Source organism: Pleurodeles waltl, chromosome 11, assembly GCF_031143425.1.
Source record: "Pleurodeles waltl isolate 20211129_DDA chromosome 11, aPleWal1.hap1.20221129, whole genome shotgun sequence".
Lineage (NCBI taxonomy): Eukaryota > Metazoa > Chordata > Amphibia > Caudata > Salamandridae > Pleurodeles > Pleurodeles waltl.
This window is the reverse complement of record NC_090450.1, coordinates 1,011,870,007-1,011,894,200: the sequence shown is the minus strand read 5'-3', so window position 1 is coordinate 1,011,894,200 and position 24,194 is coordinate 1,011,870,007. Positions and strand designations below refer to the sequence as shown.

At 56.2% G+C, this 24,194-nt stretch overlaps 1 protein-coding gene across 1 annotated transcript in view; it reads left to right on the top strand.

Moving 5' to 3' along the window:
• The window catches only part of GLT1D1 (glycosyltransferase 1 domain containing 1), a 472,314-nt gene that overhangs the window by 79,586 nt on the left and 368,534 nt on the right, over window positions 1–24,194 (top strand). The window lies entirely within an intron of this gene.

Sequence of the window (24,194 nt, the reverse complement as noted above, 5' to 3'; positions counted from 1 at the left end):
GAAAGCCACCAAATGGGTCCTTAGGTCTTTATGTTAGGAGGATTGCATGAAGCTAAAATGTGTTGCCAATGTGATATCTTTTAGAGACTTCAGATAGATTCGCTGAAGTGAAGCAAGCCAAAAAGGTACAAATGCTCATCAGACACTGACGTCTAAGTAATGTTTAGCACACTGATTTGAACTCTTCCACACATCACAACTGCTCTTCTTCCGGGAATACTTTTGCCCTCGTGGTTAAGGGCATTCCACTTTTAGCAAGGACCTCTTATAACCACTAACAGAATGTCAAATCAGACATGTTACACCTTTTCTGGATTCTCATTACACACTTATTTTTTTATCTATTTAATTTTTTGATGTTTTGTTGGGAAAACGAAATTCATGGTAGTTTTTCAACCGAGAAGGTTTGCCAGTGGTCTTACAATTATAAAGGATGCTCGAAGCTGAGAATCGGGTGCTTGCAGTTTGTATTGGTTGTGGCAGTCCTGAAATGTTGCAGCAGGTGACATAGGATGTCTGTGGTGATGTCCTGAGGTGACACAGGGTGTCTGCAGTGATGTGCAGAGGTGACACAGGGTGTCTGCGGTGATGTGCAGAGGTGACACAGAATGTCTGCGGTGATGTGCAGAGGTGACACAGAATGTCTGCGGTGATGTGCAGAGGGGACACAGGGTGTCTGCAGTGATGTGCAGAGGTGACACAGGGTGTCTGTTGTGATGTGCAGAGGTGACACAGAATGGCTGCGGTGATGTGCAGAGGTGACACAGGGTGTCTGCGGTGATGTGCAGAGGTGACACAGGGTGTCTGCGGTGATGTGCAGAGGTGACACAGAATGTCTGCGGTGATGTGCAGAGGTGACACAGGGTGTCTGCGGTGATGTGCAGAGGTGACACAGGGTGTCTGCGGTGATGTGCAGAGGTGACACAGAATGTCTGCGGTGATGTGCAGAGGTGACACAGAATGTCTGCGGTGATGTGCAGAGGTGACACAGAATGTCTGCGGTGATGTGTAGAGGTGCCACAGAATGTCTGCGGTGATGTGCAGAGGTGACACAGGGTGTCTGCGGTGATGTGCAGAGGTGACACAGAATGTCTGCGGTGATGTGCAGAGGTGACACAGGGTGTACGCGGTGATGTGCAGAGGTGACACAGAATGTCTGCAGTGATGGGCAGAGGTGACACAGAATGTCTGCAGTGATGGGCAGAGGTGACACAGAATGTCTGCGGTGATGTGCAGAGGTGAGACAGGGTGTATGCGGTGATGTGCAGAGGTGGCACAGAATGTCTGCGGTGATGTGCAGAGGTGACACAGAATGTCTGCGGTGATGTGCAGAGGTGACACAGGGTGTACGCGGTGATGTGCAGAGGTGACACAGAATGTCTGCAGTGATGGGCAGAGGTGACACAGAATGTCTGCAGTGATGGGCAGAGGTGACACAGAATGTCTGCGGTGATGTGCAGAGGTGAGACAGGGTGTATGCGGTGATGTGCAGAGGTGGCACAGAATGTCTGCGGTGATGTACAGAGGTGACACAGGGTGTCTGCGGTTATGTGCAGAGGTGACGCAATGTTTGCGGTGATGTACAGAGGTGACACAGGGTGTCTGCGGTGGTGTGCAGAGGTGACGCAATGTTTGCGGTGATGTACAGAGGAGACACAGGGTGTCTGCGGTGATGTGCAGAGGTGACACATAGGGGGTTATTCTAACTTTGGAGGAGTGTTAATCCGTCCCAAAAGTGACGGTAAAGTGACAGATATACCACCAACCGTATTACGAGTTCCATAGGATATAATGGACTCGTAATACGGCTGGTGGTAATTCCGTCACTTTTCCGTCACTTTTGGGACGGATTAACACCTCCTCCAAAGTTAGAATAACCCCCATAATGTCTGCGGTGATGTGCAGAGGTGACACAGGGTGTCTGTTGTGATGTGCAGAGGTGACACAAGGTGTCTGCGGTGATGTGCAGAGGTGACACAGAATGTCTGCGGTGATGTGTAGAGGTGGCACAGAATGTCTGCGGTGATGTGCAGAGGTGACACAGGGTGTCTGTTGTGATGTGAAGAGGTGACACAAGGTGTATGCGGTGATGTGCAGAGGTGACAACCTCGCTAACCTCGGCCTCAAACAACTGGTGAACACCGCCACCCACATCGCCGGACACACGCTCGACCCTATCTTCTCCGCCAGCAAACACGTCTTCTTCAGCCACACCTCCGCCCTACACTGGACGGACCACAGCTGCGTCCACTTCACATTCCGACGCGAGACCCGCCACCTCCGCACTCAACCCATCCCTCATCGACAGTGGAACAAGATCCCTGAAGAGCAACTCTTCTCCGCACTAGCCGCCAACCAACTCACCCTCACCACCGACCCCAACGACGCAGCCCTCAAACTCACAAACTGGATCTCCAACTGCGCAGACAACCTTGCTCCCCTCAAACGCACGCATCGACAGACCAACACCAAAAAACCTCTCTGGTTCTCTGACACCCTCAAAGAATCAAAGAAAACTTGTCGCGCCCTTGAGAAAGCCTGGCGCAAGGACCACACCGCTGACAACATGAACGCCCTCAAGAACGCTACCCGTGAACACCACCACCTGATCCGCGCTGCCAAAAGGAACTTCTTCACCGACAGACTGGACAAAAACAGCCACAACAGCAGAGAACTCTTCAGCATCGTCAAGGAGTTCTCCAACCCCAGGGCCAACGCCAACGCCGTCACGCCCTCTCAGGATCTGTGCGAATCCCTCGCCACTTTCTTCCATCGCAAGATCAGCGACCTCCACGACAGCTTCGGACACCAGACCCAACCAAACACCACCGAACCCGCATCCCCGGCCATCACCCTCAACAACTGGACCCACATCAACACGGAAGAAACCAAATCCATCATGAACTCTATCCACTCCGGCGCCCCTTCGGACCCTTGCCCGCACTTCATCTTTAACAAAGCCGACGACATCATCGCCCCGCACCTCCAGACCGTCATCAACTCTTCTTTTTCTTCTGCTACCTTCCCCGAATGCTGGAAACACGCCGAAGTCAACGCCCTACTAAAGAAACCTACGGCTGACCCGAGCGACCTGAAAAACTTCCGCCCCATCTCTCTTCTGCCTTTCCCAGCCAAAGTAATAGAGAAGACCGTCAACAAACAGCTGACCACCTTCCTGGAAGACAACAACCTGCTCGACCCCTCACAAACCGGATTCCGAACCAACCACAGCACTGAAACCGCCCTCATCTCAGTCACAGACGACATCAGAACCCTGATGGACAACGGTGAAACAGTCGCCCTCATTCTCCTCGACCTCTCGGCTGCCTTTGACACCGTCTGTCACCGCACCCTAATCACCCGCCTCCGCTCCACCGGGATCCAAGGCCAGGCCCTGGACTGGATCGCCTCCTTCCTCGCAAACCGTTCACAAAGAGTTTACCTCCCTCCGTTTCGCTCAGAACCCACCGGGATCATCTGCGGCGTACCTCAAGGCTCATCACTCAGCTCGACACTCTTCAATGTCTACATGAGCCCCCTCGCCAACATCGTACGCAAGCACGACATCATCATCACCTCCTACGCCGACGACACCCAACTTATACTCTCCCTCACCAAGGACCCCGCCAGCGCCAAGACCAACCTACAAGAGGGTATGAAGGATGTCGCAGATTGGATGAGGCTCAGCCGCCTAAAGCTGAACTCTGAAAAAACGGAAGTCCTCATCCTCGGCAACACCCCGTCCGCCTGGGACGACTCCTGGTGGCCCACGGCCCTCGGCACCGCACCGACCCCCACAGACCACGCCCGCAACCTCGGCTTCATCTTGGACCCTCTTCTCACCATGACTAAGCAAGTCAACGCCGTGTCCTCCGCCTGCTTCCTCACCCTCTGCATGCTCCGTAAGATCTTCCGCTGGATCCCCGCCGACACCAGAAAAACTGTGACCCACGCCCTCGTCACGAGCCGCCTGGACTACGGCAACACCCTCTATGCCGGGACCACAGCCAAACTCCAAAATCGCCTGCAACGCATTCAAAACGCCTCGGCCCGCCTCATCCTAGACGTACCCCGCAGCAGCCACATCTCTGCACACCTGAGACACCTGCATTGGCTCCCAGTCAGCAAAAGGATCACCTTCCGACTTCTTACCCCCGCACACAAAGCCCTCCACGACAAGGGACCGGAATACCTCAACAGACGCCTCAGCTTCTACGTCCCCACCCGCCACCTGCGCTCCTCTGGCCTCGCACTTGCTGCTGTCCCTCGCATCCGCCGCTCCACGGCGGGTGGGAGATCTTTCTCCTTCCTGGCGGCCAAGACCTGGAACTCCCTCCCCACCAGCCTCAGGACCACCCAGGACCACTCCGCTTTCCGGAGACTCCTAAAGACCTGGCTGTTCGAGCAGCGTTAACCCCCCCTTTTTTCCCCTAGCGCCTTGAGACCCGCACGGGTGAGTAGCGCGCTTTATAAATGTTAATGATTTGATTTGATTTAATTTTTGATTTGACACAGAATGTCTGCGGTGATGTGCAGAGGTGAGACAGGGTGTATGCGGTGATGTGCAGAGGTGGCACAGAATGTCTGCGGTGATGTACAGAGGTGACACAGGGTGTCTGAGGTGATGTGCAGAGGTGACGCAATGTTTGCGGTGATGTACAGAGGTGACACAGGGTGCCTGAGGTGATGTGCAGAGGTGACACAGAATGTCTGCAGTGATGTGCAGAGGTGACACAGGGTGTCTGCGGTGATGTACAGAGGTGACACAGGGTGTCTGCGGTGATGTGCAGAGGTGACACAGGGTGTCTGTTGTGATGTGCAGAGGTGACACAAGGTGTCTGCGGTGATGTGCAGAGGTGACACAGAATGTCTGCGCTGATGTGTAGAGGTGGCACAGAATGTCTGCGGTGATGTGCAGAGGTGAGACAGGGTGTCTATTGTGATGTGCAGAGGTGACACAGAATGTCTGCGGTGATGTGCAGAGGTGACACAGGGTGTACGCGGTGATGTGCAGAGGTGACACAGAATGTCTGCGGTGATGTGCAGAGGTGACACAGGGTGTCTGTTGTGATGTGCAGAGGTGACACAAGGTGTCTGCGGTGATGTGCAGAGGTGACACAGAATGTCTGCGGTGATGTGTAGAGGTGGCACAGAATGTCTGCGGTGATGTGCAGAGGTGAGACAGGGTGTCTATTGTGATGTGCAGAGGTGACACAGAATGTCTGCGGTGATGTGCAGAGGTGACACAGGGTGTCTGCTTTGATGTACAGAGGTGAGACAGGATGTCTGCGGTGATGTGCAGAGGTGACACAGAATGTTTGCGGTGATGTGCAGAGGTGACACAGGGTGTCTGTTGTGATGTGCAGAGGTGACACAAGGTGTCTGCGGTGATGTGCAGAGGTGACACAGAATGTCTGCGGTGATGTGTAGAGGTGGCATAGAATGTCTGCGGTGATGTGCAGAGGTGAGACAGGGTGTCTATTGTGATGTGCAGAGGTGACACAGAATGTCTGCGGTGATGTGCATAGGTGACACAGGGTGTACGCGGTGATGTGCAGAGGTGACACAGAATGTCTGCGGTGATGTGCAGAGGTGACACAGGGTGTCTGTTGTGATGTGCAGAGGTGACACAAGGTGTATGCGGTGATGTGCAGAGGTGACACAGAATGTCTGCGGTGATGTGCAGAGGTGAGACAGGGTGTATGCGGTGATGTGCAGAGGTGGCACAGAATGTCTGCGGTGATGTACAGAGGTGACACAGGGTGTCTGAGGTGATGTGCAGAGGTGACGCAATGTTTGCGGTGATGTACAGAGGTGACACAGGGTGTCTGAGGTGATGTGCAGAGGTGACACAGAATGTCTGCAGTGATGTGCAGAGGTGACACAGGGTGTCTGCTGTGATGTACAGAGGTGACACAGGGTGTCTGCGGTGATGTACAGAGGTGATGTGCAGAGGTGACACAGAATGTCTGCGGTGATGTGCAGAGGTGACACAGGGTGTCTGCAGTGATGTGCAGAGGTGACACAGGGTGTCTGTTGTGATGTGCAGAGGTGACACAGAATGGCTGCGGTGATGTGCAGAGGTGACACAGGGTGTCTGCGGTGATGTGCAGAGGTGACACAGAATGTCTGCGGTGATGTGCAGAGGTGACACAGAATGTCTGCGGTGATGTCCTGAGGTGAGACAGGGTGTATGCGGTGATGTGTAGAGGTGACACAGAATGTCTGCGGTGATGTGCAGAGGTGGCACAGAATGTCTCGGTGATGTGCAGAGGTGACACAGTGTGTCTGTGGTGATGTGCAGAGGTGACACAGAATGTCTGCGGTGATATCCTGAGGTGAGACAGGATGTCTGCAGTGATGTACAGAGCCGACACAGAATGTCTGCGGTGATGTCCTGAGGTGACACAGGGTGTCTGCGGTGATGTGCAGAGGTGACACAGAATGTCTGCGGTGATGTGTAGAGGTGACACAGAATGTCTGCGGTGATGTACAGAGGTGACGCAGAATGTCTGCGGTGATGTGCAGAGGTGACACAGAATGTCTGCGGTGATGTGCAGAGGTGACACAGAATGTCTGCAGTGATGTGCAGAGGTGATGCAGTGGTGACACAGGGTGTATGCGGTGATGTGCAGAGGTGACACAGAATGTCTGCGGTGATGTGCAGAGGTGAGACAGGGTGTATGCGGTGATGTGCAGAGGTGACACAGAATGTCTGCGGTGATGTGCAGAGGTGGCACAGAATATCTGCAGTGATGTGCAGAGGTGACACAGGGTGTCTGCGGTGATGTGCAGAGGTGACAAAGGGTGTCTGCAGTGATGTGCAGAGGTGACACAGAATGTCTGCGGTGATGTGCAGAGGTGACACAGGGTGTCTGCGGTGATGTGCAGAGGTGACACAGAATGTCTGCGGTAATGTGCAGAGGTGACACAGGGTGTCTTCGGTGATGTCCTGAGGTGAGACCGAATGTCTGCGGTGATGTGCAGAGGTGACACAGAATGTCTGCGGTGATGTGCAGAGGTGAGACAGGATGTCTGAGGTGATGTGCAGAGGTGACACAGAATGTCTGCGGTGATGTGCAGAGGTGACACAGGGTGTCTGCGGTGATGTACAGAGGTGGCACAGAATGTCTGCGGTGATGTGCAGAGGTGACACAGAATGTCTGCGGTGATGTACAGAGGTGACACAGGGTATCTGCGGTCATGTGCAGAGGTGACACAGAATGTCTGCAGTGATGTGCAGAGGTGGCACAGAATGTCTGCGGTGATGTGCAGAGGTGAGACAGGATGTCTGCGGTGATGTGTAGAGGTGACACAGGGTGTCTGTAGTAATGTACAGAGCCGACACAGAGTGTCTTCGGTGATGTACAGAGGGGACACACGATGTCTCCAGTGAAGGGCAGAGGTGGCACAGAATGTCTGCTGTGATGTACAGAGGTAAAACACAATGTCTGCGGTGATGATGAGAGGTGACACAGAGTGTCTCCGGTGATGTACAGAGGGGACACAGGGTGTCTGCGGTGATTTGCAGAGGTGACACAGGATGTCCGCGGTGATGACGAGAGGTGACACAGAGGGCCTCATTATGACCCTGGCGGTACAGAACCGCCAGGGCCAACGGGGGCGGGAGCACCGCCGACAGGCCGGCGGTGCTCCCTTGGGCATTCCGACCGCGGCGTTACCGGGACAACTGGCGGTCTCCCGCCAGTTTCCCGCTGCCCAAATGAATCCTCCAAGGCGGCGCAGCATGCTGCGCCGCCTTGGGGATTCTGACACCCCCTACCGCAATCCTGTTCCTGGCGGTTCGCCCGCCAGGAACAGGATGGCGGTAGGGGGTGTTGCGGGGCCCCTGGGGGCCCCTGCAGTGCCCATGCCAATGGCATGGGCACTGCAGGGGCCCCCGTAAGAGGGCCCCACTAGTATTTCACTGTCTGCATAGCAGACAGTGAAATACGCGACGGGTGCAGTAGCACCCGTCGCACCTTCCCACTCCGCCGGCTCGATTACGAGCCGGCTTCATGGTGGGAAGGTCGTTTTCCCCTGGGCTGGCGGGCGGCCTTTCGGCGGCCGCCCGCCAGCCCAGGGGAAAAGTCAAAATACCCGCTGCGGTCTTGCGACCGCGGTACGGTATTTTGACGGCGGGACTTTGGCGGGCGGCCTCTGCCGCCCGCCAAGGTCCGAATGAGGGCCAGAGTGTCTGTAGTAATGTCCAGACTTGACACAGAATGTCTGCGGTGATGTGCAGAGGTGACACAGAATGTCCGCGGTGATGTACAGGGGTGACACAGAATGTCCGCGGTGATGACGAGAGGTGACATAGAGTGTCTGCGGTGATGTACAGAGGGGACACACGATGTCTCCAGTGATGGCCAGAGGTGGCACAGGATGTCCGCGGTGATGACGAGAGGTGACACAGAGTGTCTGTAGTAATGTCCAGACTTGACACAGAATGTCTGCGGTGATGTCCTGAGGTGACACAGAATGTCTGCGGTGATGTGCAGAGGTGACACAGAATGTCCCCGGTGATGTACAGGGGTGACACAGAATGTCCGCGGTGATGACGAGAGGTGACACAGTATGTCTTCGGTGATGTAGAGAGGGGACACACGATCTCTCCAGTGATGTTCAGAGCAGGGAGGCTGAGGCCAGTGGGATCCTGTAGAACAGTCGCCCATCAGGTGCTGTATAATGTGAGGCCCAGCTGGTTGTGTCATTGGGTTAGACAAATTGCAGTCTACGTGCAACGTGTCTGATGTCTAGAAGGTTGGGTCCTGTAAACTGCATCGTACAGGCTGTGCACCGATGGCTTAGCGAGGGGGATGATTATTCCCTACAGATTGCAGTGCACATGCACTACAGCTTAGAGCAGAACACACTGCAGGTCCCAAAAATCACAACTTGTTGAAAGTGTATCCAGCTGTCTGATGAGACCCCTTAGACTATAGTGTACGTGCAGCTGGCATATAGCAGGGCACCGTATGGTCCTATAGAGAGCGACATGTAGGCAGTGCACCTGAGACTCACCCTGGGCTCTTACTCCACCCACTGTAGTGCACGTGCAGTGCAGCAAAGACTCAGCAGTGTGCGTGACAGGTCCTGAGTCTCGAGAAGCACAGGTGATGCTCTGAAGAGCGCGTGATAGGTCCTGAGTCTCGAGAAGCACAGGTGATGCTCTGAAGAGCGCGTGACAGGTCCTGAGTCTCGAGAAGCACAGGTGATGCTCTGAAGAGCGCGTGACAGGTCCACCAGAACCTGGTGCACTAGAAGCACCGGTGATGCTCTATAGACTGCGTGACAGGTCCACCAGAACCTGGCCACAAGATGTGACGGGTCACACAGACTGCTTGACAGGTCCTCCAGAACCTGGTGACAAGATGTGACGGGTCACACAGAACCTGGTGCACAAGAAGCACTGGTGATGCTCTGAAGAGCGCGTGACAGGTCCACCAGAACCTGGTGCACTAGAAGCACAGGTGATGCTCTATAGACTGCGTGACAGGTCCTCCAGAACCTGGTCAGAATATGTGACGGGTCACACAGAACCTGGTGCACAAGAAGCACTGGTGATGCTCTATAGACTGCGTGACAGGTCCTCCAGACCCTGGCCGCAAGATGTGACGGGTCACACAGAACCTGGTGCACAAGAAGCACTGGTGATGCTCTATAGACTGCGTGACAGGTCCTCCAGACCCTGGCCGCAAGATGTGACGGGTCACACAGAACCTGGTGCACAAGAAGCACTGGTGATGCTCTATAGACTGCTTGACAGGTCCTCCAGAACCTGGTCACAAGATCTGACGGGTCACACAGAACCTGGTGCACAAGAAGCACTGGTGATGCTCTATAGACTGCTTGACAGGTCCTCCAGAACCTGGTCACAAGATCTGACGGGTCACACAGACTGCCTGACAGGTCCTCCAGAACCTGGTCACAAGATGGGACGGGTCACACAGAACCTGGTGCACAAGAAGCACAGGTGATGCTCTACTGCTTGACAGGTCCTACAGAACCTGGTCACTAGATGGGACTGGTCACACAGAACCTGGTGCACAAGAAGCACAGGTGATGCTCTATAGACTGCTTGACAGGTCCTCCAGAACCTGGTCACTAGATGGGACAGGTCACACAGAACCTGGTGCACAAGAGGCACCGGTGATGCTCTATAGACTGCTTGACAGGTCCTCCAGAACCTGGCCACAAGATGTGACGGGTCACACAGAACCTGGTGCACAAGAAGCACCGGTGATGCTCTATAGACTGCTTGACAGGTCCTCCAGAACCTGGTCACAAGATCTGACGGGTCACACAGACTGCTTGACAGGTCCTCCAGAACCTGGTCACAAGATGGGACGGGTCACACAGAACCTGGTGCACAAGAAGCACAGGTGATGCTCTATAGACTGCTTGACAGGTCCTCCAGAACCTGATCACAAGATGTGACAGGTCACACAGAACCTGGTGCACAAGAAGCACTGGTGATGCTCTATAGACTGCGTGATAGGTCCTCCAGAACCTGGCCACAAGATGTGATGGGTCACACACAACCTGGTGCACAAGAAGCACAAGTGATGCTCTGAAGAGCGCGTGACAGGTCCACCAGAACCTGGTGCACTAGAAGCAAAGGTGATGCTCTATAGACTGCGTGACAGGTCCTCCAGAACCTGGTTGCAAGATGTGACGGGTCACACAGAACCTGGTGCCCAAGAAGCACTGGTGATGCTCTATAGACTGTGTGACAGGTCCTCCAGAACCTGGCCGCAAGATGTGACGGGTCACACAGAACCTGGTGCACAAGAAGCACTGGTGATGCTCTATAGACTGCGTGACAGGTCCTCCAGAACCTGGCCGCAAGATGTGACGGGTCACACAGAACTTGGTGCACAAGAGACACTGGTGATGCTCTATAGACTGCGCGACAGGTCCTCCAGAACCTGGTCGCAAGATTTGAAGGGTCACACAGAACCTGGTGCACAAGAAGCACTGGTGATGCTCTATAGACTGCGTGACAGGTCCACCAGAACCTGGTCACAAGATGTGACGGGTCGCATAGACTGCTTGACAGGTCCTCCAGAACCTGGTCACAAGATGGGACGGGTCACACAGAACCTGGTGCACAAGAAGCACAGGTGATGCTCTGAAGAGCGCGCAACTGGTCCACCAGAACCTGGTGCACAAGAAGCACGTGTGATGCTCCATAAATTGTGTGACAGGTCCACCAGAACCTGGTGCAATAGAAGCACAGGTGATGATCTATAGACTGCGTGACAGGTCCTCCAGAACCTGGTCAGAATATGTGACTGGTCACACAAAACCTGGTGCACAAGAAGCACCGGTGATGCTCTATAGACTGCATGACAGGTTCTCCAGAACCTGGTCACAAGATGTGACGGGTCAAACAGAACATGGTGCACAAGAAGCACAGGTGATGCTCTGAAGAGCGCGTGACAGGTCCACCAGAACCTGGTGCACTAGAAGCACAGGTGATGCTCTATAGACTGCGTGACAGGTCCACCAGAACCTGGTGCACAAGATGTGACAGGTCATACAGAACCTGGTTCACAAGAAGCACTGGTGATGCTCTATACACTGCGTGACAGGTCCTCCAGAACCTGGCCACAAGATGTGACGGGTCACATAGACTGCTTGACAGGTCCTCCAGAACCTGGTCACAAGATGGGACGGGTCACACAGAACCTGGTGCACAAGAAGCACCGGCCATGCTCTATAGACTGCTTGACAGGTCCTCCAGAACCTGGTCACAAGATGTGACGGGTCACACAGAACCTGGTGCACAAGAAGCACTGGTGATGCTCTATAGACTGCCTGACAGGTCCTCCAGAACCTGGCCACAATATGTGACGGGTCACACTGAACCTGGTGCACAAGAAGCACAGGTGATGATCTATAGACTGCATGACAGGTCCTCCAGAACCTGGTCGCAAGATGGGACGGGTCACACAGAACATGGTGCACAAGAAGCACCGGTGATGCTCTATAGACTGCGGGACAGGTCCTCCAGAACCTGGTGCACAAGATGTGACGGGTCACATAGACTGCTTGACAGGTCCTCCAGAACCTGGTCGCAAGATGGGACGGGTCACACAGAACATGGTGCACAAGAAGCACCGGTGATGCTCTATAGACTGCGGGACAGGTCCTCCAGAACATGGCCACAAGATGTGACGGGTCACACAGGGTCACACAGAACCTGGTGCACAAGAAACACCGGTGATGCTCTATAGACTGCGTGACAGGTCCTCCAGAAGCTGGTCACAAGATGTGACGGGTCACACAAAACATGGTGCACTAGAAGCACCGGTGATGCTCTATAGACTGCGTGACAGGTCCTCCAGAACCTGGCCACAAGATGGGACGGGTCACACAGAACTTGGTGCACAAGAAGCACAGGTGATGCTCTATAGACTGCTTGACAGGTCCTCCAGAACCTGGCCACAAGATGGGACGGGTCATACAGAACCTGGTGCACAAGAAGCACAGGTGATACTCTATAGACTGCATGACAGGTCCTCCAGAACTTGGCCACAAGATGTGACGGGTCACACAGAACCTGGTGCACAAGAAGCACAGGTGATGCTCTGAAGAGCGTGTGACAGGTCCTCCAGAACCTGGTCACAAGAAGTGCGTGTGATGATCTATAGACTGCATGACAGGTCCTCCAGAACCTGGTCACAAGATGGGACGGGTCACACAGAACCTGGTGCACAAGAAGCACCGGCCATGCTCTATAGACTGCTTGACAGGTCCTCCAGAACCTGGCCACAAGATGTGACGGGTCACACAGAACCTGGTGCACAAGAAGCACAGGTGATGCTCTATAGACTGCGTGACAGGTCCTCCAGAACCTGGCCACAAGATGGGACGGGTCACACAGAACATGGTGCACAAGAAGCATCGGTGATGCTCTATAGACTGCGGGACAGGTCACCAGAACCTGGTGCACAAGATGTGACAGGTCACATAGACTCCGTGACAGGTCCTCCAGAACCTGGCCACAAGATGTGACGGGTCACACAGAACATGGTGCACAAGAAGCACTGGTGATGCTCTATAGACTGCGTGACAGGTCCTCCAGAACCTGGTCACAAGATGTGACGGGTCACATAGAACATGGTGCACAAGAAGCACTGGTGATGCTCTATAGACTGCCTGACAGGTCCTCCAGAACCTGGTCACAAGATGTGACGGGTCACACAGAACCTGGTGCACTAGAATCACCGGTGATGCTCTATAGACTGCGTGACAGGTCCACCAGTCAGTTAATGACTAGTCACGCTCTCTTCAGAGCATCCCCTGTGTTTCCCGCGCACAAGGTACTTAATGACCAGTCACGTGATCTTCAGAGCATCCCCCGTTCTTCTTGTGCACCAGGTACTTGAGGACCAGTCACGCGCTCTTCAGAGCATCCCCCGTTCTTCTTGTGCACCAGATACTTGAGGACCAGTCACGCACTCACAGGAGATGCTCTGAAGAGCGCATGACTGGTCCTCAAGTACCTGTTGCGCAGGAAGCACGGGGGATGCTCTGAAGAGCGCGTGGCCGGTTGCACAAGGAGCATGGTTGATGCTCTGAAGAGCGCGTGACTGGTCTTCAAGTACCTGGTGCACAAGAAGCATGGGGGATGCTCTGAAGAGCGCGTGACTGGTCCTCAAGCACCTGGTGCGCTGGAAGCACGGGGGATGCTCTGAAGAGCGCGTGACTGGTCCTCATGCACCTGGTGAGCTGGAAGCACGGGGGATGCTCTGAAGAGCGCGTGACTGGTCCTCATGCACCTGGTGCGCTGGAAGCACGGGGGATGCTCTGAAGAGCGCGTGACTGGTCCTCAAGCACCTGGTGCGCTGGAAGCACGGGGGATGCTCTGAGGAGCGCGTGACTGGTCCTCATGCACCTGGTGAGCTGGAAGCACGGGGGATGCTCTGAAGAACGCGTGGCTGGTCCTCAAGCACCTGGTGAGCTGGAAGCACGGGGGATGCTCTGAGGAGCGCGTGACTGGTCCTCATGCACCTGGTGAGCTGGAAGCACGGGGGATGCTCTGAAGAGCGCGTGACTGGTCCTCAAGCACCTGGTGAGCTGGAAGCACGGGGGATGCTCTGAAGAGCGCGTGACTGGTCCTCATGCACCTGGTGCGCTGGAAGCACGGGGATGCTCTGAGGAGCGCGTGACTGGTCCTCAAGCACCTGGTGAGCTGGAAGCAGGGGGATGCTCTGAGGAGCGCGTGACTGGTCCTCATGCACCTGGTGAGCTGGAAGCACGGGGGATGCTCTGAAGAGGGCGTGACTGGTCCTCATGCACCTGGTGAGCTGGAAGCACGGGGGATGCTCTGAAGAGGGCGTGACTGGTCCTCATGCACCTGGTGAGCTGGAAGCACGGGGGATGCTCTGAAGGGGGCGTGACTGCTCCTCAAGCACCTGGTGCGCTGGAAGCACGGGGGATGCTCTGAGGAGCGCGTGACTGGTCCTCATGCACCTGGTGAGCTGGAAGCACGGGGGATGCTCTGAAGAGAGCGCGACTGGTCCACATGCACCTGGTGCGCTGGAAGCACGGGGGATGCTCTGAAGAGGGCGCGACTGGTCCTCATGCACCTGGTGAGCTGGAAGCACGGGGGATGCTCTGAAGAGGGCGCGACTGGTCCTCATGCACCTGGTGAGCTGGAAGCACGGGGGATGCTCTGAAGAGCGCGTGACTGGTCCTCATGCACCTGGTGAGCTGGAAGCACGGGGGATGCTCTGAAGAGAGTGTGACTGGTCCTGAAGTACGTGGTGCGCAGGAAGCACGGGGGAAGCTCTGAAGAGCGCGTGACTGGTCCTCAAGCACCTGGTGAGCTGGAAGCACGGGGGAAGCTCTGAAGAGCGCGTGACTGGTCCTCATGCACCTGGTGCGCTGGAAGCACGGGGGATGCTCTGAAGAGGTCACAAGAAGTGCGTGTGATGATCTATAGACTGCGTGACAGGTCCTCCAGAACCTGGTCACAAGATGTGACGGGTCACATAGAACATGGTGCACAAGAAGCACTGGTGATGCTCTATAGACTGCCTGACAGGTCCTCCAGAACCTGGTCACAAGATGTGACGGGTCACACAGAACCTGGTGCACTAGAAGCACCGGTGATGCTCTATAGACTGCGTGACAGGTCCACCAGTCAGTTAATGACCAGTCACGCTCTCTTCAGAGCATCCCCTGTGTTTCCCGCGCACAAGGTACTTAATGACCAGTCACGTGATCTTCAGAGCATCCCCCGTTCTTCTTGTGCACCAGGTACTTGAGGACCAGTCACGCGCTCTTCAGAGCATCCCCCGTTCTTCTTGTGCACCAGATACTTGAGGACCAGTCACGCACTCACAGGAGATGCTCTGAAGAGCGCATGACTGGTCCTCAAGTACCTGTTGCGCAGGAAGCACGGGGGATGCTCTGAAGAGCGCGTGGCCGGTTGCACAAGGAGCATGGTTGATGCTCTGAAGAGCGCGTGACTGGTCTTCAAGTACCTGGTGCACAAGAAGCATGGGGGATGCTCTGAAGAGCGCGTGACTGGTCCTCAAGCACCTGGTGCGCTGGAAGCACGGGGGATGCTCTGAAGAGCGCGTGACTGGTCCTCATGCACCTGGTGAGCTGGAAGCACGGGGCATGCTCTGAAGAGCGCGTGACTGGTCCTCATGCACCTGGTGCGCTGGAAGCACGGGGGATGCTCTGAAGAGCGCGTGACTGGTCCTCAAGCACCTGGTGCGCTGGAAGCACGGGGGATGCTCTGAGGAGCGCGTGACTGGTCCTCATGCACCTGGTGAGCTGGAAGCACGGGGGATGCTCTGAAGAGCGCGTGACTGGTCCTCAAGCACCTGGTGAGCTGGAAGCACGGGGGATGCTCTGAAGAGCGCGTGACTGGTCCTCATGCACCTGTTGAGCTGGAAGCACTGGGGATGCTCTGAAGAGCGCGTGACTGGTCCTCATGCACCTGGTGCGCAGGAAGCACGGGGGAAGCTCTGAAGAGCGCGTGACTGGTCCTCAAGCACCTGGTGCGCAGGAAGCACGGGGGATGCTCTGAGGAGCGCGTGACTGGTCCTCATGCACCTGGTGAGCTGGAAGCACGGGGATGCTCTGAGGAGCGCGTGACTGGTCCTCATGCACCTGGTGAGCTGGAAGCACGGGGGATGCTCTGAAGAGCGCGTGACTGGTCCTCAAGCACCTGGTGAGCTGGAAGCACGGGGATGCTCTGAAGAGCGCGTGACTGGTCCTCAAGCACCTGGTGTGCTGGAAGCACGGGGGATGCTCTGAGGAGCGCGTGACTGGTCCTCAAGCACCTGGTGAGCTGGAAGCACGGGGGATGCTCTGAGGAGCGCGTGACTGGTCCTCAAGCACCTGGTGAGCTGGAAGCACGGGGGATGCTCTGAGGAGCGCGTGACTGGTCCTCATGCACCTGGTGCGCTGGAAGCACGGGGGATGCTCTGAGGAGCGCGTGACTGGTCCTCATGCACCTGGTGAGCTGGAAGCACGGGGGATGCTCTGAAGGGGGCGTGACTGGTCCTCAAGCACCTGGTGAGCTGGAAGCACGGGGGATGCTCTGAAGAGAGCGTGACTGCTCCTCAAGTACCTGGTGCGCTGGAAGCACGGGGGATGCTCTGAGGAGCGCGTGACTGGTCCTCATGCACCTGGTGAGCTGGAAGCACGGGGATGCTCTGAAGAGCGCATGACTGGTCCTCATGCACCTGGTGAGCTGGAAGCACGGGGGATGCTCTGAAGAGAGCGCGACTGGTCCTCATGCACCTGGTGCGCTGGAAGCACGGGGGATGCTCTGAAGAGGGCGCGACTGGTCCTCAAGCACCTGGTGCGCGGGAAGCACGGGGGATGCTCTGAAGAGCGCGCGACTGGTCCTCATGCACCTGGTGCGCGGGAAGCACGGGGGATGCTCTGAAGAGGGCGCGACTGGTCCTCATGCACCTGGTGAGCTGGAAGCACGGGGGATGCTCTGAAGAGGGCGCGACTGGTCCTCATGCACCTGGTGAGCTGGAAGCACGGGGGATGCTCTGAAGAGCGCGTGACTGGTCCTCATGCACCTGGTGAGCTGGAAGCACGGGGGATGCTCTGAAGAGCGCGTGACTGGTCCTCATGCACCTGGTGAGCTGGAAGCACGGGGGATGCTCTGAAGAGAGCGTGACTGGTCCTCAAGTACGTGGTGCGCAGGAAGCACGGGGGAAGCTCTGAAGAGCGCGTGACTGGTCCTCAAGCACCTGGTGAGCTGGAAGCACGGGGGAAGCTCTGAAGAGCGCGTGACTGGTCCTCAAGCACCTGGTGAGCTGGAAGCACGGGGGATGCTCTGAGGAGCGCGTGACTGGTCCTCAAGCACCTGGTGCGCAGGAAGCAAGGGGGATGCTCTGAGGAGCGCGTGACTGGTCCTCATGCTCCTGGTGAGCTGGAAGCACGGGGGATGCTCTGAAGAGCGCGTGACTGCTCCTCATGCACCTGGTGCGCAGGAAGCACGGGGGATGCTCTGAGGAGCGCGTGACTTGTCCTCAAGCACCTGGTGCGCAGGAAGCACGGGGGAAGCTCTGAGGAGCGCACGACTGGTCCTCCTGCACCTGGTGAGCTGGAAGCACGGGGGAAGCTCTGAAGAGCGCACGACTGGTCCTCAAGTACCTGGTGCGCAGGAAGCACGGGGGAAGCTCTGAAGAGCGCGCGACTGGTCCTCATGCACCTGGTGCGCTGGAAGCACGGGGAAGCTCTGAAGAGCGCGTGACTGGTCCTCAAGCACCTGGTGCGCAGGAAGCACGGGGGATGCTCTGAAGAGCGCGTGACTGGTCCTCAAGCACCTGGTGAGCTGGAAGCACGGGGGAAGCTCTGAAGAGCGCACGACTGGTCCTCAAGTACCTGGTGCGCAGGAAGCACGGGGGAAGCTCTGAAGAGCGCGCGACTGGTCCTCATGCACCTGGTGCGCTGGAAGCACGGGGGATGCTCTGAAGAGAGTGCAACTGGTCCTCAAGTACCTGGTGCGCAGGAAGCACGGGGGATGCTCTGAAGAGCGCGTGACTGGTCCTCATGCACCTGGTGATCTGGAAGCACGGGGGATGCTCTGAAGAGCGCGTGACTGGTCCTCATGCACCTGGTGAGCTGGAAGCACGGGGGAAGCTCTGAAGAGCGCGTGACTGGTCCTCATGCACCTGGTGAGCTGGAAGCGCAGGGGATGCTCTGAAGAGCGCGCGACTGGTCCTCATGCACCTGGTGCGCGGGAAGCACGGGGGATGCTCTGAAGAGCGCGCAACTGGTCCTCATGCACCTGGTGCGCAGGAAGCACGGTGGATGCTCTGAAGAGCGCGCGACTGGTCCTCATGCACCTGGTGCGCTGGAAGCACGGGGGATGCTCTGAAGAGCGCGTGACTGGTCCTCATGCACCTGGTGAGCTGGAAGCACGGGGGATGCTCTGAAGAGCGCGTGACTGCTCCTCAAGCACCTGGTGAGCTGGAAGCACGGGGGATGCTCTGAAGAGCGCGTGACTGGTCCTCATGCACCTGGTGAGCTGGAAGCACGGGGATGCTCTGAAGAGCGCGTGACTGCTCCTCATGCACCTGGTGCACAAGAAGCGCAGGGGATGCTCTGAAGAGCGCGTGACTGGTCCTCATGCACCTGGTGCGCTGGAAGCACGGGGATGCTCTGAAGAGCGCGTGACTGGTCCTCATGCACCTGGTGAGCTGGAAGCACGGGGGATGCTCTGAAGAGCGTGTGACTGCTCCTCAAGCACCTGGTGCACAAGAAGCACGGGGGATGCTCTGAAGAGCGCGTGACTGGTCCTCAAGCACCTGGTGCACAAGAAGCGCAGGGGATGCTCTGAAGAGCGCGCGACTGGTTCTCATGCACCTGGTGCGCGGGAAGCACGGGGGATGCTCTGAAGATCGCGCAGCTGGTCCTCATGCACCTGGTGCGCAGGAAGCATGGTGGATGCTCTGAAGAGCGCGTGACTGGTCCTCATGCACCTGGTGCGCTGGAAGCACGGGGGATGCTCTGAAGAACGCGTGACTGGTCCTCATGCACCTGGTGAGCTGGAAGCACGGGGGATGCTCTGAAGAGCGCGTGACTGCTCCTCAAGCACCTGGTGAGCTGGAAGCACGGGGGATGCTCTGAAGAGCGCGTGACTGGTCTTCAAGCACCTGGTGCGCTGGAAGCACGGGGATGCTCTGAAGAGCGCGTGACTGGTCCTCAAGCACCTGGTGCGCAGGAAGCACGGGGGATGCTCTGCGCACGACTGGTCCTCATGCACCTGGTGAGCTGGAAGCACGGGGATGCTCTGAGGAGCGCGCGACTGGTCCTCATGCACCTGGTGCGCTGGAAGCACGGGGGATGCTCTGAAGAGCGCGCGACTGGTCCTCATGCACCTGGTGAGCTGGAAGCACGGGGGATGCTCTGAAGAGCGCGCGACTGGTCCTCATGCACCTGGTGAGCTGGAAGCACGGGGGATGCTCTGAAGAGCGCGCGACTGGTCCTCAAGCACCTGGTGAGCTGGAAGCACGGGGGATGCTCTGAAGAGGGCGTGACTGGTCCTCATGCACCTGGTGAGCTGGAAGCACGGGGGATGCTCTGAAGAGCGCGTGACTGGTCCTCAAGCACCTGGTGAGCTGGAAGCACGGGGGATGCTCTGAGGAGGGCGTGACTGGTCCTCAAGCACCTGGTGAGCTGGAAGCACGGGGATGCTCTGAGGAGCGCGTGACTGGTCCTCAAGCACCTGGTGCGCTGGAAGCACGGGGGATGCTCTGAGGAGCGCGTGACTGGTCCTCAAGATCCGGTTGCACAAGGAGCACGGTTGATGCTCTGAAGAGCACATACCTTCCTTGCACATGGGGCGTGACCTCGCCCGCCCTGAGGCCAAACTTTAATTTAAGACTAACATCACCGAAAATGCCCTTTTACCGGTTGTCCCACTTGTTCCGTCAGCTTCACCAGCCCTACAATGGAACACAGTGTTTTCAACCCTCGTGACATCCAAACCTACCGAGGTCAGCTCCTGCTTGAAACAAACATGCAGTCAGAGGCAGGGGTTACATCACGCAGGCGGACTCATTCTTTGCAAGCACTCACCTTCCTGGCTCCCCCACCCCCTGGTCCTGGGGCCCCCCGTCACCCCTCAGTTGCTGCTCCACTGACATGGGCCAGCCCTGCTGCAAACATATCATTGCCCCCTTCCCGAGTCCCCCCATAGGGCTCCTGGAAAGACTGAGGTCTGTGACCACCGACAGTGTCTACAAAGCGCTGAGGACTGATGGGGGGGAAATAACCCCAATTAGGGATTAGTCCACAGTGTCACGGCCTCACGCGACTCACGTGTGATTGTTGTATGTTATCCAGCGCGTCAGTGTCTTCCTGTGTTCCTGACCTTTACCCTTCAGATCTACACTGTTACCATATCTGTTTGTCTCTTTGTCAGTCTCCTAAAACAGCCCCCCCCCCCTTCAAGGTCAGTTGTGATGGACACCACGAGTAGCTTCAGGTTACCCTGTGACGCCCCCAGGACTCCAGACGCCAAAGTCCAGGACATATGGACCTTTCACCTTTATTAGCCACATAAGGGGCGACAGCCCGGACACCAGGGGTTTATCTCATTCACAATCACTCAGGCACAGCTTCTTTGTCCCACAGGAGGACGCCCCTCTCCCTCCTTGGCCACTGCTAGACCTGGCCCTTGCTCTTGCCACGTCATACAAGGGTAGGGGGAGCACCTGAGAGTATCGGGGTGCCCTAAAGTTGGCACAGAGCAGTTTGGTGCGAGTTCAGGCCGCAGGCTGACTGCTCCTTGAGGACTGACATGTCCTTGTAGACAGGGTCAGTTCCCTTCCGACTCTCCTGAGGGGTGGGCCGGGATTCGGGGTCATCTGGGCCACCTCTGCGGTGGTCCTTGTTAGGACTGGAGTATTCTACACGGGCAGCACCAGGGCAGCAGGGCCTCGAATTTCAACGTAGGGGTGACCAGGCAGGACTGAAGCTTCCAATCCCTCCACAGTTTCCAGGAGTTCGGCAGCATCCGTCACCAAGTGAATGAGAGGCACTATTCACAGTGTGAGGCGCTAGCCCATCAGCAAGAGACCGACTGTGCATGGATTACTTGTACGCCCTCCAGGCACCCTGCACTCGACAGGGCATGTTCCTGGGCAGGCAGGCGTGCCCTGCTCCCAGCATGCACTGCGCTGCTGTGGATAAGTGCCCTTCGTCTGCCACTGCTCCAGTGCAGATATTCCTGTATCCCAGACGGCCAGGTATCTTCTGTGCTGACGATGGGGGTAGGTCCATCTTGCCACACGCTTTGAAGGGTCATCTGTTGTCTTGGTGTGGAGAAAATGTACTGGTGGGGCTGCTGTACGTTCACTGGGGACATCAGGAGGCCTCACCCCAGAAATGCAGTCATCCTGTACCACATTCACTGTCAATGCCTCCTCTCATGAGCAGGGAGGATTCACATGGGGTCCTGCCTTCCCACTAGACCCAACAAGTATCCGAGGGGACCACTGGAGTTGGTGCTCAGTGGCCTCCTGAGATGATTGGTGGTGGTACGCCCTGGGGCGGAACCATGAAATGGCAGGGTGGCATGGATGGAGACGAGAGCTACCGAGGCTTGCCCTCACACCCACAAGGAAGCGGGTTGGTATAGGAGCTGGGGTGCCTTCCATGCATGTGTCCAGCAAAGAGCATCATTTGTCTGTAGCTTGGCAGCAAGTCTTGCAAGAGCTGTGAACTCATTGTTTGACTGCAGATCGGAAACTATATGTATTCTTTGTGCAGGGGGAAATACTTCCTTGGAATAAACAATTAAAGATTAGACCAAGGATGTCCTGAAAGAGTCAAGAGTTCTTTGTCTTTCTGATCAGGTGAAAAGATGAAAAGGCATCTGTGCAGAGTAGACCTCTACAGAAGCCTCGCTCCTTGGAGGAGGTTTGTTGAGAATGGAGTCAAGAGATAGTTCTTTACTTGGAAGACGCTGACAACTGAGCTCTCGAAGAGTCGGGCGACGTTGGAGCATGAGCCAGCCAGAGAGTTAGAACTTCAGTGGTTCAAGGGAGGGATTCACCCGCAGACACGAGCTCAGGACACTTGAGTCCTTGACTTGTGACTCGCGACTGATCTTCACCACTTTGAGACCAGTCAGTACCTTCGCACTTGGAAGTCAAGAGCATCAGTTGAGCTCAAGGGTCTTTCAAAGAAGGATCTTTATGGTTTTCTGTGAATGTAATTGATGTGAAGCAGGCTGGTTTCATTGGTCTTCTGCCAGAATCACTGGTGCTCCAACAGTTTTCCTAGCGGACTCAGTGTTCCTTCTCTCCTCACCAAGCAGTCACGGCTCAGTGTCTTCCTGTTCTGTAGCTTGGCTGCGATGGACCACAGTTTAGATGTTGGGCGAGAAGTAATTCTAGTTTTACAGATATTCCTTCCATCAGAATGGTGGATGGAAAGACACTCTTGGTCCTCACCCAATATGGAGGAAAGCGGTGGATGCAATTCAGAGTCTCACCAAGTCCTGCTCCGGCGCTAGTCTCTTTGCCCCAAAAGGGGAGTCATTATACCCGGTGGGAAACACTGGTGCACATGCCCTAGGGATGGAAACTTACTCTTGAAAAGAACTTGTCAAACATGGATTTCTCACTTAAACTGTTCCCTGACTGCGGGATAGCATGACCTATGTAGCAGCCAATAGCAAGAGATGCAGAAAAGCTGAATTAAGGATCTTTAGTTACAGCAGGGCAGCACAAAGTAATCCTTCGGGTGCAGAGCAGTGTGTCTGGTGCTCCCCCCAGATATTGTGAGACACAGTTGTTACCCAAAGACAGACAGAGGGGTAGAAGGCTCTAAATAAAGCATTTCCACATTCCTAGGGGAGTGTTCGTGTTTGGGGTGTGTTTCAAATGGTGAAGTCTAAGGAGAAGCCACGAACAACACCGCTCTTAAGTCCAGTGTCTTTCATTCCTTTGTGCAGGTGTCGCTGAAATGCCACGAATCCTGGGCAGTGTCATAGTAAGGAAATTTGGGGCCTGGGGCAAGACATATTTTGGGGGGCTCAGTTTGCACCAACTTAGGGGGTGATTCTCCGCCCGCCAGAATTCCGCCCCCATAATACCGCTCCGCGGTCAGAAGACCGCGGAGGGTATTATGAGTTTTTCCCTGGGCTGGCGGGCGGTCTCCAAAAGACCGCCCGCCAGCCCAGGGAAAAACTCCCTTCCCACGAGGATGCCGGCTCGTAATCGAGCCGGCGGAGTGGGAAGGTGTGACGGGTGCAGTAGCACCCGTCGCGTATTTCAGTGTCTGCAAGGCAGACACTGAAATACCTTGCGGGGCCCTCTTACGGGGGCCCCTGCCGTGCCCATGCCATTGGCATGGGCACGGCAGGGGCCCCCAGGGGCCCCGCGACCCCCCCTACCGCCATCCTGTTCATGGCGGCTTTCCCGCCATGAACAGGATGGCGGTAGGGGGGGTCAGAATCCCCCATGGCGGCGCAGCAAGCTGCGCCGCCATGGGGGATTCTGAGGGCAGCGGTAAACCGGCGGGAGACCGCCGGTTTACCCTTTCTGACCGCGGCCAAAGCGCCGCGGTCAGAATGCCCTGCGGGGCTGCTCCCGCCGACCCTCGCCCCGGCGGTCGAAGCCCGCGGGGGTTAGAATCAGGGCCTTAGACTTTTATTACACATTTTCTACTAATTCATGCCCACATACCGCAACACAACATACAGTTATACGTAACACTTCCTGACACAGGGGCACACTAAAACAGCTGAAATATGTCTTGCCCGGAACCCCAAAACACTGTTGATGTCACTGAATAGTTATAGCGAGAGAGTCAGAGGTCAAAGTAGAAAAAGACAGGGAAAGAGATCGACTTAAAGAAATAAACATGGGTGAGATAGCAAGACAGAAAGTTCACCTTCCCCAGTGGTCATTTAAAGGTTGGGACCCTAGGTAATCGCCCCCTTTATCCCGTGCCTTGAAACGTCTCTGTCCCTGGGCGGGCATCTTTAGGGTTCTGTGGTCCCCCTGGGGATGCTGGAATAGCAAGGCTCTGCGGGGATCTGAGACTGGACTCTCCTCGGAGGGTGCCAAGTTGTGAGGAGCATCAGACAGGACCCCGATCCAACATGTGGCATGTGTCTGAGGGGGCACATCCCAGCATGGGGCAGCGTGTGGGTTCCCTCAGGGAATATCAGAAGTAGCTGACTGTCA